Source organism: Saccopteryx leptura, chromosome 6, assembly GCF_036850995.1.
Source record: "Saccopteryx leptura isolate mSacLep1 chromosome 6, mSacLep1_pri_phased_curated, whole genome shotgun sequence".
In the NCBI taxonomy this organism is placed as follows: domain Eukaryota; kingdom Metazoa; phylum Chordata; class Mammalia; order Chiroptera; family Emballonuridae; genus Saccopteryx; species Saccopteryx leptura.
In genome coordinates this window covers 178,584,886-178,602,302 of record NC_089508.1, presented here as the reverse complement: position 1 = coordinate 178,602,302, position 17,417 = coordinate 178,584,886, and the positions used below count along the sequence as shown (strand labels likewise).

General features: G+C 46.3%; 1 protein-coding gene across 8 annotated transcripts in view; it reads left to right on the top strand.

Moving 5' to 3' along the window:
* Positions 1–17,417, top strand: part of EBF1 (EBF transcription factor 1) — a 394,807-nt gene that overhangs the window by 361,958 nt on the left and 15,432 nt on the right. The window lies entirely within an intron of this gene.

Genomic DNA, 17,417 nt, shown 5'->3' with positions numbered 1-17,417 from the left:
AGAATCGTGCCGCCTTCCTGGGGCTCACGTAAGGAGAAAGAAAGGTATTCCTGTGGGTGCCCTTGGCACGGTGTCTGGCCCACAGTTGCCCCTCTCTACATACTTATTGAAAAAAGAGCAAACAAATTTGGCTTTAATAAGGATGAGGTCAAAAGAAGCCAGGTTGTTCTTTTTTTATCTTTAAAGAAAGAAGACAAGTAGGGGGTGTACTTTTGAGTTTTGCGTACTTACTTTTAAAAACATTTTCCAATTGAGTATCACGTTCAGAAATGTTGAACAAATAGCTCGGGCACGTGTCACCTCATCCCCGGTGGCCTGATGGTGAAATTCCCAGCCCCCTCTTCCTGGGTTTGGGGCGAGTAATCAAGGACACAATGGCTTTGTGTGCTGAGGAAACACTCCACAGCTTGCATCTCCCACTTGACTGTGCAAGGACTTTGGCCGGAGCCCACCCCAGGAAGCTCTGTGTGTGACTCAGATCAGAGAGGTTGTCCTCTTGGCTCCCAATGTGAAGGTGGAGTGAGAGTTCAAGAGCAGGGTCAGGAAGTGGCGGATGGAGCCAGCACGAGGTATTCCTGTGGACTTGGGAGGCTTACCCTCTTGCTGTCCATTGTTAGGGGGATAAAAACGGGCCCCGCCTTTCTTCGAGTCATGGTCAGTGTTTGTCAAACAGGAGTGTTTCAGTGAGCCGTGGACCACACACCTTAAAAAACAAACTGCACTTTATTAAACCCATGTGTTTGTGAATAGACAAAGCTAGATTCATACAACCACCCACATATTCTGTCAAATGAAACTGCTCCAAAGACCAAGCAGACAGCTTTCCATAATAATATGCCTTTGTATACTGGCTTGTGCTGTTTCAAAGAACTTATATATGCTTTGTTTTATTGGAGCCTCTTGTGAGAGAAGTCAGGAAAGCAGACATCACTCCCATTTACCAAAGGAGAGAACAGGAGCAAAGCCGGATCCTTCCCTGTAAATTATTCTGTCCCTGCAAGTCACCATTAGTGCTAGTTGCTGTACCCCCTGGTTTAAAGCACTGTAATTATGCTGCCCCCAGATGTGTTCTGGTTTCCTTTTTCAAGTGCACACAGGGAAGGAAGGGCAGGCTGAGGTTTGTAAATCGCAGCATTCTGTTCTGTTTCCGACAGACTTGCCTTCCTCTCTAGACCCTGGCAGGAGGTGGGGGGGACATGTGACCATCTTTGGGTGAAGGTCGACTTTCTTCGCAATGTTGAAGGGAGGGGGCTGCGGACTGTGGTCAGTCAGAAGCGCCAAGGTGCTGAAATGCATAATGCAATCCAGAAACATTGAGCAAGGAGCTCTGTTTGTTTTGAAGGCCAAAGGTGTCTTCATCCCCTTTCAATTCGCTGGTTGTCTTCCTGAGTCATCAGCGTGCATCAGCACAAAGGCAGCCAGTGACAGCGGACCCTGAGGGAGCCGTGGATCCCAGGCAGCAGGGAACGTGTCATTGATGCGTACTGTATGCGCAGTGCAGTTTTACCCAGGTTTCTGAGGGGCACAGAGGCCCAGAGAGGGGGCTGTCAGGGCAGACAGACTTGGGTTTTGAAAACCAGATCCACTGCTCAGTGTACTTGAGGCATCCTTCCCAGACTGGGTTTTCTCTTGCCGTAAAGCAGCTGCCCGCAGCGTCGCCGCTGGGCGCTAATGAGATCATTCACACCAAGAGACCACTCTGGCACTGAGCAAGACTTCAGTAAATGGGGACTGCAGATGCCTGGAAGGTGGGCGCTCCCGTTTCCTAGGAGCCGGTGTTCCCAGAGGGATGGGGACTTGCTACAACTTCTCAGCGAGAGAGTAGGAAACAGATTTGAACCGAGGTCTTCAGGCTCGTTGCCAACCCTGCACAGTTTCCACTTTCCCCTGGGATCTGGAAAGCCCCGCCACTCTGCCTTTGGTGATTAGTGTCCCTCACCTCTCCCCCTCACCCCTCTCCCCCTCACCCCTCTCCCCCTCACCCCTCTCCCCCCTCACCTCCCTCCCCCTCACCCCTCTCCCCCTCACCCCCTTACCTCTCTCCCCCTCAACTCTCTCCCCCTTACCTCTCTCCCCTCACCCCTCTCCCCCTCGCCTCTCTCCCCCTCGCCCCTCTCCCCTCTCCCCCTTGCCCCTCTACCCCTCACCCCTCTCTCTCTCACCTCTCCCCCCCTCACCTCTCCCCTTCACCTCTCTCCCACTCACCTCTCCCCTTCACCTCTCCCCCCCTCACCTCTCCCCCCTCACCTCTCCCCCTCACCTCTCCCCCCTCACCTCTCCCCCCTCACTTCCCTTCCCCTCACCCCTCTCTCCCCTCACCTCTCTCCCCCTCACCTCTCTCCCCCTCACCCTTCTCCCCCTCACCTCTCTCCCTCTCACCTCTCTCCCCCTCACCCCTCTCCCCCTCCCCTCCCTCCCCTCACCTCTCTCCCCCTCACCTCTCCCCCTCACCTCTCCCCCCATCACCCCTCACCTCTCTCCCCCTCACCTCTCCCCCTCACCTCTCTCCCCCTCACCTCTCTCCCCCTCACCCCTCTCCCCCCTCACCTCTCTCCCCCTCACCTCTCCCCCCTCACCTCTCCCCTCCTCACCTCTCCCCCTCACCCCTCTCCCCCTCACACCTCTCCCCCTCACCCCTCTCCCCCTCACCTCTCTCCCCCTCACCTCTCTCCCCCTCACCTCTCTCCCCCTCACCTCTCCCCCCTCACCTCTCTCCCCCTCACCTCTCCCCCTCACCTCTCTCCCCCTCACCTCTCTCCCCCTCCCCCCTCTCCCCCCTCACCTCTCCCGCCTCACCTCTCCCCCCTCACCTCTCCCCTCCTCACCTCTCCCCCCTCACCCCTGTCCCCCTCACCCCTCTCCCCCCTCACCCCTCTCCCCCTCACCCCTCTCCCCCTCACCTCTCTCCCCCTCACCCCTCTCCCCCTCACCTCTCCCCCCCTCACCCCTCACCCCTCTCCCTCTCACCTCTCTCCCCCTCACCCCTCTCCCCCTCACCTCTCTCCTATACACAATCTTGTCAGCCCTCTCTCACTGCCCCACTGAAAGGGGTTGGCACAGGGACCTCGACAGGGCAAATATGTTGTTGTTTTTGTTTTTTCTTCACGAGCCAGTTCCTCTTTTTGGAGAAAATAAAGCAGTTGGAGAAAAGTAACAAAGGCAGCATTTGTGTATTTTGCTTTATGGAGCTGAAAATATCTGGTAAATTGATCCAGTGGGAGTAATAAATACACATTACTTTATCTTGTTCTCCATGTCCTATACCCCTGAGCCTTGATAGAACAACACCACTTAATAGACTTAAAAAAGAGTAATTACACTCATTGGTTGTGTGATTTTTCAGCCCTCCCAGCCCTGCCTGACCTTCTAATTTAGCTCACCGTGTCTAACTGATGCATTTATATTCATCTTTTATGAAGCATGTGTAGTCAGAACTGACTTTAGGGTCTTTCCCAGCTGTCCTTGCCCGTCTCCAGCCTGGTTAGTCGTGAGGACTGGAAGCTATCCATCTTCATATGTCCGCATGTATGGATAACGCATGTACCTGGCTCGTAGCGTTTTTTATCCTTTATGAAAGATAATAAAAAAGTATTTATTACGTTCTTACTTTAAAGCTTTTATACATTCCCCGCATTATTTACAGCTAAACATGCAGGCAAAAGATGCCAGTGTTTTTAAAATGATTACTGTTAATGTCTCTGCTTGTCAGAAGTGCTTAAATTTTCCTGCACTTTGTCTAAAAACTTAGTACTATTGCCTTTTAAGAACAACACATTTAAAAGATCTGGCAAGTCAGATTTGCAAACACTGCTGACAGTTTGTGATGAATGATATTGCAAAATTTGCGAGATGTTTGTCATTTCATGCAGCCGAAATATTAAGGAACAGATTAAGTAATGCAAAACCCCCTACGAAAAACAACCATCCCAAACAAACCCCCAAACAAACCCCGACCAAACCTTGAACCCAGAGAGCACGCGCACCAGCGTGAACCTCCCACCCGGGCTTTCTCTCCCAACTTCCACTCAGCCAGTGGGACCCAATTGTTCTCAGTGCATCTTCCCTCACCATATGGTCTCCTCATTACCATACACTAAGAGTCCATATGGGAAACTTGTGAAATGAACTGTATTCATTTTAACTGCCAGATGAGCAGCCTTTTGCTTTGCAGGCTTAGCTTAAGTCATCTGCTGTCTTCATGTTGTTATGGCAACACGGCACCAATGAAAAATTCTAATCTACTGTAAGTGAGTGCAGTATTTTAAGGGCTTGCCTATAACTGCCTTCCCAGAGGAGGACAGGGGAGGAGTTATGTTTGTCCCAGAAGCAAAAGGTTGTTCTTCATTCCAGCAGGTGTCAGTAAAGAAGTCGCTGGGGTGCTCAGTGAGGTGCCTGCCTAGCCAGGTAGCAGATGTGGGCTGTAAGGAAGGCGGATTGCAGAGGGATGGATGGTAGTGAAGGATGGCCTCTAGACCCTCTGGTGGGTCTAGAAAGACAAGTGTCAAAACCATAGTTCTTCTGGTGGACCCGATACTCTGCGGGTGTGGTGCAGGCTGCTGTGAAAAAAACTCCAAGTCTGAGCTGCCCAGGCAGCAGAGCCTCAAGGAAACTGCTCCTTCACTGGCACGTGAGCAAACCTCGGCCTCCACAACCCGCTCTCCCTATACCTGGGAATTAGTCCTTTCCAGCGCCATGCTAATTAAGCGTACCTTGAAGGAAGGGAGGCAGGCAGCCACATCCCTTAAATATAATATAAATCATTTTCACCTCCGCAGGCCACATGATACGTTGTATCTCTGTCGCTCTATCTGTATTGAAAGTGAATGTTTATAGTCTCGGTTCATCAGTTCACATTAGCCTCATGCTGAATATTTAAACACAGAACAATTTGAACACACCATGAAGGAAGACAGTGACTGCACTTTCATTTGGAACAGCAAGGGCTCATCTAATAATAATTTAGTAAATCAGCCATTTAGTGGCTCGGCTGTGCACTGCATTGTGCCAAATATTATTCAGTTCAACTGTACACTTGCAGAATTGGAATTTAGACTCGAGTCACAGGCACTGTTTTTGCTCAATAGAGAGACGAGACCCCCAGATCGCCCTCCCTAAAGAGTGTGCGTGTTTAGTGATTTATCATCTATGCGGAGCCGGGGCGAAGGGAAGCTGGAGTCGACTGTACACAGTGTGTTCTAATTATGCTTCTATTGTTTTGGTCTTTATGCAAAGACTATCAGTGATTCAAAACCTGCAGTTGCATCAGTGAAAATACAAATAAGAAATCTTTGCATAACTGCACTGCCTGTTAGCAGGATGACGAAGGGTTAGAAAAGGATAAAGGAAAACCCTACGTCTCTATCTTCCACACTGTGACACTGACCGCTCTCTCTCTCTCTCTCTCTCTCTCTCTCATTTTATTTCCTGGTTTGTTTTGTAGTTTGAAGAAATTCTATTAATATTCAGGAACCAAAGTGACTCAAAGAAAAAATACAGACACAAAAGTAATCCTATGATGTACTCAACTCCTAGACAAAGCATGCTTTAATTTTTTAAAACTATTTCTATTATAGTGGATATTCAATATTATGTTATATAGCAGAGGTCGGGAACCATTTTGGCTGAGAGAGTCGTGAACGCCACATATTTTAAAATGTAATTCCGTCCGAGTCATACAACAACCCATGTACGTTACGCATTATCCAATAAAAATTTGGTGTTGTCCTAGAGGACAGCTGTGATTGGCTCCAGCCACCCGCAACCATGAACATGAGTGATAGGAAATGAATGGATTGTAATACATGAGAATGTTTTATATTTTTAACGTTATTTTTTTTTTTATTAAAGATTTGTCTGCGAGCCAGATGCAGCCATCAAAAGAGCCACATCTGGCTCACGAGTCATAGGTTCTTGACTCCTGTTACATAGTTTCAGGTGTACAGCAATCATATACTTTACAAAGTGATCCCCTCGATAATTCAAATACCTGCCTGGAACCATATCTAGTTATTACAGTATTACTGTCTATATTCTCTATGTGGTACATCATTACATTCCAGTGACTATTTTGTAACTACCAGCCTGTACTTCTTGATTCCTTCACCTTATTTCACCTAGTGCCCCAACCCCCTCCCATCTGGCAGCAATCAGGCTGTGCTCTGTATCTATGAGTCAGCTTCTGTTCTGTTTATTTTGTTCTTTAGTTTCCACATGAAAGTGAAATCCTATGGTATTTGTCTTTCTCAATCTGACTTATTTCACTTAGCATAATATCCTTTAGTCCATCCATGTTGTTGGAAATGGTAAGGTTTCATTCTTTTATAGGGTAGAGGAGTATTCCATTGTATATCTGTATTGCCTGTTTTTTATTTACACATCTGTTGATGGACACTTGGGCTGCTTCCATAACTTGGTTGTTGTAAATAACACTACAGTGAACATAGGTGTACATAATATTCTTTCAAATTAGTGTTTTGAGTTTCTTCAGATACATGTCCAGAAGTGGAATCAGTGGGTCATAAGGAATTTTTTTTAGGAAACTTCATACTGTTTTCTACAGTGACAGCACCAAGCTGCATTCCCACCAATAATACATGAGGGTTCCCTTTGGTCCACATCCTCACCAACACTTGTTTGTTGATTTACTGATGAGCGCCATTTTGACAGGTGTGAGGTGATATCTCATTCTGGTTGAAATTTCCATTTCTCTGATGATTATTGACACTGAGCCTATTTCCATATGCCTATTGGCCATCCCTATGTCCTCTTTAGAAAAGTGTATTCGGGTCCTCTGCCCATTTTTAATTGGATTTTTCTTTTTTTGGTATTGAGTTTCGTAAGTTCTTTATAAATTTTGGGTAGTAATCCGTTATGGGCTGTATCATTGGAGAATACGTTCTTCCATTCAGGAGCTTGTGTTTTCCTTTTGTTGACAGTTTTCTTTGCAAAAACTTTTCAGTTTAATGTAGTTCCAGCTGCTTATTTTTTCTTCTGTTTTCCTTGCCCGAGGAGATATATCAGAAAACAATATTGCCGAGAGGAATGTCAGTGATTTTACTGCCTATGTTTCCTCCAAGGAGTTTTATGGTTTCAAGTCTTGCACTTAAGTCCTTAATCCATTTTGAGTTTATTCTTGTATATGGTGTAAGAAGGGGATCTAGTTCATTTTTTTAATGTATTTGTCCAATTTTCCCAATACTGTTTATTGAACAGACTGTTAGACGACGCATGCTTATGTTTGATTCCAAAAAAATTTTGTCTCTGCATTCTCTTGTCAAAAACACAAACTAGGGATTACAGTACATTTTCCATACCTCTCCTCTCTCTGCCAGAAATCTGACAGGCAAATTCTACTTCCCCACTTTGATAATGTTCATAGTTTAGGGACTTGGTGTCCCCTACTGCTGTTTTTATTAGGGAGTCTCATCTGGATCTATGAACCCCTGAAATTATATATAGAATTGTGTGTGTGATGAGGATGCACTTCTGTGCACATGCCGTTTTTCTGAGGAGGGAGATTGCTGCTTCAGTTAAAAAGCCCAGTGCCCCTACAAGATGTATAATTCACACGTTTTCAGTGATGTATCTTATCGTTGACTGACTTATATGGCAGTAAGTTATTCTCTTTGTCATTATTGTGGCATGCCCGTATTAGAGATGAGGAAACTGAGGCTCAGAAGGGACAGAAAGCTTATGCAGCTGGGGAATAAAGGTTTCCTACCTGACCAGACTTCTACGCTATTAGGCCATTCAGAATCTTCCGCAGTGTTTTGCCAATAAGATTGCAAATAGCGCCCTGGCCGGTTGGCTCAGCGGTAGAGCGTCGGCCTAGCGTGCGGAGGACCCGGGTTCGATTCCCGGCCAGGGCACATAGGAGAAGCGCCCATTTGCTTCTCCACCCCTCTGCCGCGCTTTCCTCTCTGTCTCTCTCTTCCCCTCCCGCAGCCAAGGCTCCATTGGAGCAAAGATGGCCCGGGCGCTGGGCATGGCTCTGTGGCCTCTGCCTCAGGCGCTAGAGTGGCTCTGGTCGCAATATGGCGACGCCCAGGATGGGCAGAGCATCGCCCCCTGGGGGGCAGAGCACTGCCCCTGGTGGGTGTGCCGGGTGGATCCCGGTCGGGCGCATGCGGGAGTCTGTCTGACTGTCTCTCCCTGTTTCCAGCTTCAGAAAAATGAAAAAAAAAAAAAAAAAAAAAAAAAAAAAAAAAAAAAAAAAAAGATTGCAAATAGCACTCACGGTGCCCAATACACGCTGATTCTAAGAATGCATTTGTCCAGGTTCTCGGGAAGACATGGGAGGGTTATCAATATTGTTGCTGGCTATTGCGCAGTAAGCAGAGTGTGTCTGTGAGCCAGGTGCTGGTGTTAACCCTGCTTCACAGACCAGGACGCAGACACAATGACAGTGCTAACACGTGGCAGAGCATGGGTGGTGGGGGTCACCTCTATTGGACTCCAGGGCCAGTACCCCAAAGCACTGCCTCCTAGAATTCAGAAAGGGAGTTTTAAGGAAAAAGACAACTTTGCAAACCAGTCTTTAAAAAACAATCCCTCAACTTGGCTGGGGGTGGGGGGGAACAGGGAAGTGGTAGGTAGCGTATACTATGGTTAGCTTAGTATAACAAATGGCTGAGCCAGGCAGAATGGCAGCAAGAACTGAAAATGCACACAGAACAAACCTCGGAATCCCTTTCCCCTTTAGCTGCGGGGTCACTGTGGGAGGGACTTCCGTAACCGTTTACTCCAATAGCTTAGTTCTGGAACCTCTTTCAAGTTCCTTCTTTAGCGCGGGACATCTTGATGAGGGGACTAAGTTTTTAACCTCCGTCATCACACACCTCACATAAAAGAGCCTTGACTATAATGACTCATGAGGACAAGAAGTCACAGGAGGAGCAGGGCGCTCATTCCTACCCCGCACCCTCCAGCGGCCCCCTCTTACAGACCAGAGCCCTTAGAGACAGACACTAGGAGGCCTTCAGCCTTGCTCACCGTTTTCAGCTGTGAGGAACACTTCACGTAAGCATGGGAGTAATTAGCACGGGGCCCTAGCGCTCTGGAGGCAGTGGAGTTTAACCGCAGTTATAGTTAGGACCTTGAAGTCCTCATCTACAGATGTCTGTCTGGAGGTCCATATAATCACCGATGATATTCAACAATTTTAAGAAGCTGAAAAACAATTATAGCTGTGCTTCCCTGAGATAGCTTTACAATCCAGCATAGTCCCAGCATACACAGATCACTCACTCAAGTTTAGATATACACACTCATCCAAAACCATGAATGTACACACACACATGTGTATGCGCACATACCACACGCACACACACACACACAGATATAGACATACGCACGCATGTAGGACAATACCTCTCTTCCTTTCCTCAGTGGTCCTTCTCTTTTCAAGCCAGCTCTTGATTCTCCTCCGCCCTAAGGGAAGGGGAAGCCGCAGCCAGAAGACAAAGGGACACAGAAGTAGTTAATATTTGGCTTTTGTGTTTCCAAGAGCCCTAGCCCTTGGTGACTTCAAAGATTTTCAAGGGTAATTTTGACTCTAGGCCGTTTTTTTTTTTTTTGTTTCATGTGCTGACTTTACAACCCACCCCTGAAAAAGGCACCTCTGTCCAGGGCCTCCTCTTTAAGCAGAGACTTTTATCCTGATCAGAAGGCCGATTTCCAAGGCCACTCAGCAGGACCTCACCCAGAGCGTGGGCCTGAAACCACTACAATGAATTGGAATCAGAAGAGCCGGCCAGAGGTCGCCAGGTTCAGCTCTTGTACCTCCGAGCGGGTCATGCTCACAAGGGTGCGGGCACCATTTTGTCACTGCATCTGTGGCGGGAGGCACCCCAGGCTCCCATTCACCAATTACCATGACACCATTTTGAAGAGAATGCCAGGAGACCAAACAGAGAAGGGCAAAGCCATTGTCATAACTCTTCTCAGGAATACCTGGTTTCACAATTTATACTTAACTGCTGACACTTGAAAAGTCGAACATTTTGGTAAAAATGAATCAAGCTGTAATGTTTCTTTTATGAGATCCCCTTGCAGGCAAGGGCGGCTTGGCACCTCGTGGGGACCAAGCTCGGTTATCCATCACCGTAAAGTCAGCTGTCCTACCCAGCTTCTCAGAGGTCACCGATCGAACCAACAGCTCTTACAACTGTATTATTGCTTACGGAACAGTAATTGAGGCACCAGATAAAAATTACCTGGTCTAATAGGCGGCGAACAATTTTCACTCAATAAAATTATAAGCCAAATCATTCATTTCATAACACTCTGGCTAATTTATTTGTTGACCTTTTAATATCCATAGCTCTTCAGTGGTATTAACTGTGACTCAGACAAAAATCTCTTGTTCATTTCACTCTCATTGATTTTTTTCCCTCCTTCCATGGAGGCAATAACAGCTCCCTGAAAACAGCCTTTTTCTCTCCACTGTAAAAGTCAATCATGGAAGTTAGCATGTCTTACGTTGATGGAGTCAGCGTACAGCTACTTTAATGCATGTGACCCAGAAAGTCTGCAATCCCATGTTTGTAATAAAGGCAAAGCTTTCTGAGGTGCCTCCAGCCTGATGATCCGTAATAATACCTTTGAGCCGGTACGAGGGCTCTCATCCAACCTGCACGTAAAATCAACTTTACAAGGAAAGGGAGGTGTAGACGCACCCCCTGCCTTGACTGTAGACTAGACCAGCGTGCTTTCGACACCTCGTGGATTAATACCAGGAGACACCTTCCGAATCTCCCATCCCTTTGTTCCGGAAATGTCTGAAGGGTTTGGGGGATGGTTTCAATTTGATTTTTCTTTTGAGGCTACAGGCGGCGAGTGTGTTCGAGCATATTCAGTAAGTTTCCACGAAAGCTTCTTGTATAATAGTACGATACTCTGAAGTCTTTTAGAATGCAGGGTTGTAAGATATAATTTTTCACACATTTGGCGTTTTATGCGTCCCTGGAAATAGCCACTTGCTACCACCACCTCGTCTGCGCTCCTCCTTTCCATTTCAATTTACTCTAAAGTGGTCCTTAGCCGTAATGAGCGTGCCCCTTTCAACAGAAACATGTTTAATTATATCCGTGCTAAGTGTAAGTGACTCTTCTCAGTCACAGGGCTTCTGGGTAAAGAGCCTCCGAAGCGCAGCCCTCCAGGTTCCTAATGATCTCTGCGGCGAGCTGTGTTGCGAGTTCATATTACCAGAAAAGTGAAGAATTTGAGGAATGTCTCAGAGGATCGGAAACTAAACAGTGCTCGCATATTATTTTGGTTTGTTTTCCTCTGCCCCTCACTGCCCTCATTATATGGTTTTTCAGAATGCAAAGGCTGCCATTGTGGAATTTTCCATCTGGCTGAATAAACACAAAGGGAGCTGGGACATAAAACGGCCCTCCGCAGAAATACCTCTCCGTCCCGCTCGTGTTGATTGCTCCGCGCATCCAGCCTGGCGGGGCCTCGGCAATCCCAATCCGGGTTTTGGCTTTCGGAATTTCTGATCTGTAGTGTCACCCGGCCATTCAGAAACAAACAGGACAGGAGCTAGAACTTCGGGGCTAGTGAGCTGAGTGTACCGGTCAAAATTTGGACCCTGTAGTAGTAAAACTCTGGAGAGAGGACGGGAACGAAATCGACGCCTTTCAGTCAGGAGTGGCGTTGCCACCTTGCTTCGTGTTATGTCCCTGGTATTTGTTCTGCCCACTGCACGTTGACTCCCCTGATAAGGCAAAGCGGACTGGTGATGGATGGGTGTTGAGTAAACGTGCCGTGATGGAGAGGCATTGCCCTGCTCCCCCAGGAGCCCCCCGAGCCAGCTCGCCTCCGATGGTTGTGGCCGAGCTTCTGTTTCCTTCTGCATCCTGCACAGTGTTATTTCCCACCTGAGGGGCAGAAAGCCACACACAGACTGCCCTCTGGAGTTACTGAAGCCTCCCTGGGCCTTGATTTTGTGTAGGGAGTTCCCAGAGTCTCCAAAGCTGATTCTGAAACTTGGAGTCAGTGTCGTGTTGGTGGATGGGTGTCCGTCTGGTTCGTGAGTTAGCACGATGGGCTGTGAGGTAGAGGACTTTCAGGCCGCGTCCCCTGCTCCTCGGGGTCTGAGTGGCTCAGAAACAGTGAGTTCGGTCTATCCATGGGCTCGGTGTTAGGCAACTAGACAGTCTTCTCCTTCCTCCTGGAAGGCTAGGTGTGGGCAGGGACCGTGTGCTTCTCAGTCACACACTGAGGGTCAGGCCCTGGAGAGAGGACGTCCATGGAAGGCAAATGATCCTCAGAGACTTTACTGTTGTGGAACAGAACAGATGAGTGATACACAGCCGCCTAGCAGACATGATATGCCTGGTCCCCAGAGTCCGCCAACAGCTAGGTATTTCTAAGGGTCTAAGAGTACAGTCGACAAAGGGCTCATGTTCATCCAGACCAACCTCGTGTTGCTAGGGGCCTATCGTTTGAGATAATGTCTGTACCCAACAAGGTCATTATATTAATCACAAAATTAAAATGTAAACATAAGCCAGCAGGGATGAAAGAGTGAATTCATAAAAAGTGGGGGAGGAGCATTAAAATCCCCACAGTGATCAAGCTTAACCTTTGGGAAGTTCTATATGGGCTTAAAAAGTCTGGAGCCAAAGAGAGCATGAATTGAAGTCTTCTGCTTTTGTAAACTGTGCCAAATACATTGCCTTTGCCATTTTGTCAAATTTATTTGAAAGCATACACTTTCAAAAATCAGTAGCTATACCTTAGAATAAATGCTCCCACAGAATTTCTCAAGGCCTTTGCTTTGGGAAACATTGTGCTAGGGGCTTAGAGGAGGAGATTCAGGCTCCTCTCTGTCTTTACAGAGCCTACAGCCTCGTGGGGAGTGGACGCTACCTCCCCAAAAGTCAGAGCAAAAGGACCCCACAGCCCTGACTTCAGTGCAGTGCTGGGTGTTACAGGCAGCACTGTCTTTCAGAGGAATGAGAGAGAGGTTAGGAGCTGGGGTCTCAGTGAAGGCAGAATTCATTTTGAGAGAGTAGCATAGTTCTCCAAAGCTCAGGCTCTGACGTCTAGTGGGCTGGAGGTTGAGTCCCTGCTCAGTCATTCATTCTCTGGCCATGTGAACTCAGGAAAAGCTGGGTGACCTCTCCAAGCTTCAGTTTCCTCATCTGCTATGTGGTGACATGGACAGTACCTTAGAGGCTCTCTTGAAGACTGCATGAGTTAGTGTTCCACTTTTCAGTAAACCATAGTTCTTTTTTTATCATTATACCACCACCACCAGCATCACCACCATCACCATCATCACCATCATCACCATCACCATCATCATTACCACCATCACCATCACCATCACCACCACCACCACCACCACCACCATCACCATCACCATCACCATCACCATCACCATCACCATCACCACCACCATCACCATCACCACCACCATCACCATCACCATCACCATCACCACCATCACCATCACCACCACCACCACCACCATCACCATCACCATCACCATCACCATCACCATCACCATCACCACCACCACCACCATCACCATCACCATCACCATCACCACCATCACCATCACCACCACCACCACCACCACCACTATCACCACCACCATCACCATCACCACCACCATCACCATCACCATCACCACCACCATCACCATCACCACCATCACCACCACCACCATCACCACCACCATCACCATCACCATCACCACCACCATCACCACCACCATCACCATCACCATCACCACCATCACATCACCATCACCACCATCACCACCATCACATCATCATCACCACCACCATCATCACCATCACCACCACCATCATCACCACCATCACCACCAACAACAACCATCAGCACCAGCATCACCACCACCATCACCACCACCATTATCACCACCACCATCACCACCATCACCACCACCAATAGCACCATCAGCACCAGCATCACCACCACCATCACCAGACTTTACAGGATGGGAAGGCACTGTTGCAGATTGAAGCCAGCATTCTAAATCAAGGAGCAGCAGAAGGAGTAACAGTATGGAGATAGAGAGGAGCCCACCATTTTACTTCTAGGCTGGGAAGGATGAGCTAGACCAGAATGGAGGGCAGTTCTTCACATGTGTAGGGAGAGAAGACTGGATAAAGAGGGTAGGGCCAGACTGGGGGTGGGGGGAATCTTTTGTAGTCCCAGGAGAACCCTGTACTTTGACTGTGGGAAGATAGCATGCCTTGAAAGGAGAGTGACCACCAGGGCAACAGGGAGCTCAGAAATGATCAGCTAATGGACGAAGCTGACTCTTTTCTCTGTACCTGTACCCCACTCAGCACTTTTATTATAATAAGGCTCCAAAACATATGTAAAATCTGGAAGAATTACACTGGAACTCTTTCTTGGAACTCCATTCATCCTTATCCATTTTCCCTCCTCTTCACACCCCCTGTCCACATAATTATCAACTGACAGCCATGGCAAGGCGAGTAAAACCAAAATTTAATTGTGACAGGAACTAGATGGTGAAAAGTTGTTGTTTTCAAGGAGCAAACATTTTCTGTTTCTTTAATGGAGAAGTAAACGCAAGGCCAGGAAAAGAAAAATAGCCTGACTCAGGACGTAGACCAAGAATAAGCATTCGCTCTGTGAGGGGCCTGCAGGCTTCCCAATATTGAAGGTACAAGTATTTGTCTTCCTAGTTCCCCAGTGTGATGGTATTTTTTCTTTTTAATCCAAGGATGGGATTAATTATCTTGGAAGAATCTAATCTCTACCCTCATGTTTTAAACTGCAAGCAGAGAGACTTTTTAAACATTATGAAAAGAAGAGAAAATCTCTCCTGACAAATAAATGCCTTGAAAAATTAGATAGTACTACTAGTCAAATGCTCTTCCTTTTCAGAAATATTAAAGTTGCATATTATAGTGGAAGGGTCCTTAGACTCCTAACGCCACAAAACATAAGGCTTCAGGAACAATTTCAGAGACAAAAGATTATGTGAAACATCCAGTTCTTCCCCTTATGGGAATTTTTTCCCCCCCACATACCAGGCTCAATCATTTCCTAATGTGAAATTAGAGATTTTTCAAATTACCATATAAAACTGCAAAAAAATTACACTTGTGACCACAGGAAAGATAGCATACACTATCAATTTGATTTTAAAAGACATACATCTTTTATACTACCTGTCATCTTTATAATGCCTTTTACAAATTTAATCAATACATTTTAACATTCTATATACTTTAAGTGCAATATACAATAAATATTCAAGTTTCATCTTAAACATGCTTGAGCCTTTAAATTGTTAAAACTGCAGTGCCCTTTCAATCTGCTTACATAATGTCATAAAATATACATTTCAAGGTAAATGAAGTCAGCTACTTCAATTTAGTCCCTCAAACTGGTAGTAAATGAGAGGTTAACACTATGGTGCCAAAGCCATTATTGAGTGAATTTAGCACCTTGGACAGCTCTGTAAAATCTTTATTGCTTTCCTGACCTGCTCGTCATGTTCTGTCTGTGTGTTCAGTGGCTCTCAGCTCTGATTGAAAGGCAATATATTAGATCCCCAACACAAACACGCTTGCAGGCTAGTTCACTGGGAGCGTAATGACACGGAGGTGAGAGCAATTTTCTGGTCACCGAAATCCAAGCACCTTGCAGGTCCGTTGCACTAGCTCATAGAGGACCCAGCCATTTCCTCTCTCCTTCCCACTTGCGGAAATAACTAATAGGAGCTGAACCCCGTTGGCAAAGCAGAACCAAATGTGGTCTCTGTCATAAACCCCAACGGGGATACTGGAGTGAAGGGCGTTTGAAATGGGCGAGATAGCATTTTAAGGGCGTTGCTTCAGCGATAATCCAGGTTCTCTGAGCCTGATTGAAAAGCATGGCCCAGCTTCATGGATCAAAGAACGAGTCCACTTTAGGAAACAAGATTCAAGTGATTCAAAGTGGCTCATTTTCAAAGGATTAATGGTGAGGAGAGCTCTGGGTATTCAACTAAGGAAATAAAGAAACAAGCGGATGAAGTCACTGAAAAACTTTATCACCAAAATATAGGCGGTTAAAATACCTAGCAGACATGGGTAGCTGGAATTTTTTTTTCAAGTTTACAAAAACTTCAAAGATCCCAGAATTTATATTGAACTTCCCTCCTTCCTGGTTCTGTGGAATTAATTAAAATATGAAGCCCTGCTCTAGGTGGCCAGTGACAGTGTCTGGGGTGGAAGTCCCCAAGGTCAGGAGCTGCACCTCATGTTGCTTTGGACAAACAGGGCACTTGTTGTTTTTTTATTTTCTCTCAAAATGAAAAGGAAGAAAAATACTTTCTCTGCCAAGCCCAAACACTGGCATAAATGTTTATTTGAAGAAAGAAATGAACATAGACACAGAGAAGTAAAAGTTTAGTAGGTAAACGATCTGGACCCTGTTTTGCTTTATTCTCACGTGAGACCCAGAGAAAGCCACAAGGTTTTGGTGAAGGCAGAAGAAGCTGAATTTGATCTGCGGAGAGGGTTTAATGTGCCCACGCTGTAGTCAATTATTAACTGCTGTGGTCAGACAATACAGCAAACAAAAAGTGGTACATTGTCTGATAGCTGGCATTAGAAGAATAAAGAAATTATTTCAGAGGTATTGATTCAAAACCCCATTGATTCTATAATGCTTTTCGCTCCTGCTATGAAAAATAACTGTATTATAATTGGGGTCAAGCAGTGTAAGGCAAGCATAAATGTTTATTAAGGACTGAAACCCCCTCATTGCATTTTTTGCATGTAGGACATTATATATGTCATAAGTAGTTACTGCAGTCTGACAATGGTTTTTATCTTATATTCTGGTACATTTAAAATGGAGAAATGCTAATGTGCATCTGAAAGCTTGTCATTTCAAGAGTTGTTCTAGAATTTTTTGAAGAGGCTATGGTGACGGCAAAGTGAATGCGATTATATCCCTATTTTCTGATCAGCATCTCCGGTCTGTGAACATGGAGCAGCAGCACTTCACCGTGCAGCACTCTGCTGGGTAAAGCACTTGAAGTGAAACTTTTTAAAACTTTACCACCCAGCAAAAAAAAAAAAAAATCGTGAAGACCTCTTTTGTTTGCAAGTCACCTCTGAGGAATCATACATGCCTTCATGTCTGGTTCTCTGAAGAGCCTCCCTTTTGCCTAGATCAAGCTTAACTTCCATTCTCACGTTTCCCGTATCCGTGAGCCTGCAGGAAATTAGGGCAGAGTGAAGAGGGAATCTCTGCTTTGGGTCAGAGCAACAAATTACCACCACACACGCTTGTGTGGAGTGCTCTATATTAGGAGAAACAAGCACACAAGCTAAATATGGAAGCCCACCTACATGAAAAAAGGGAGCTATATATTTTTTTTTTATTCAATGGGGATGAACAGCAGAGCC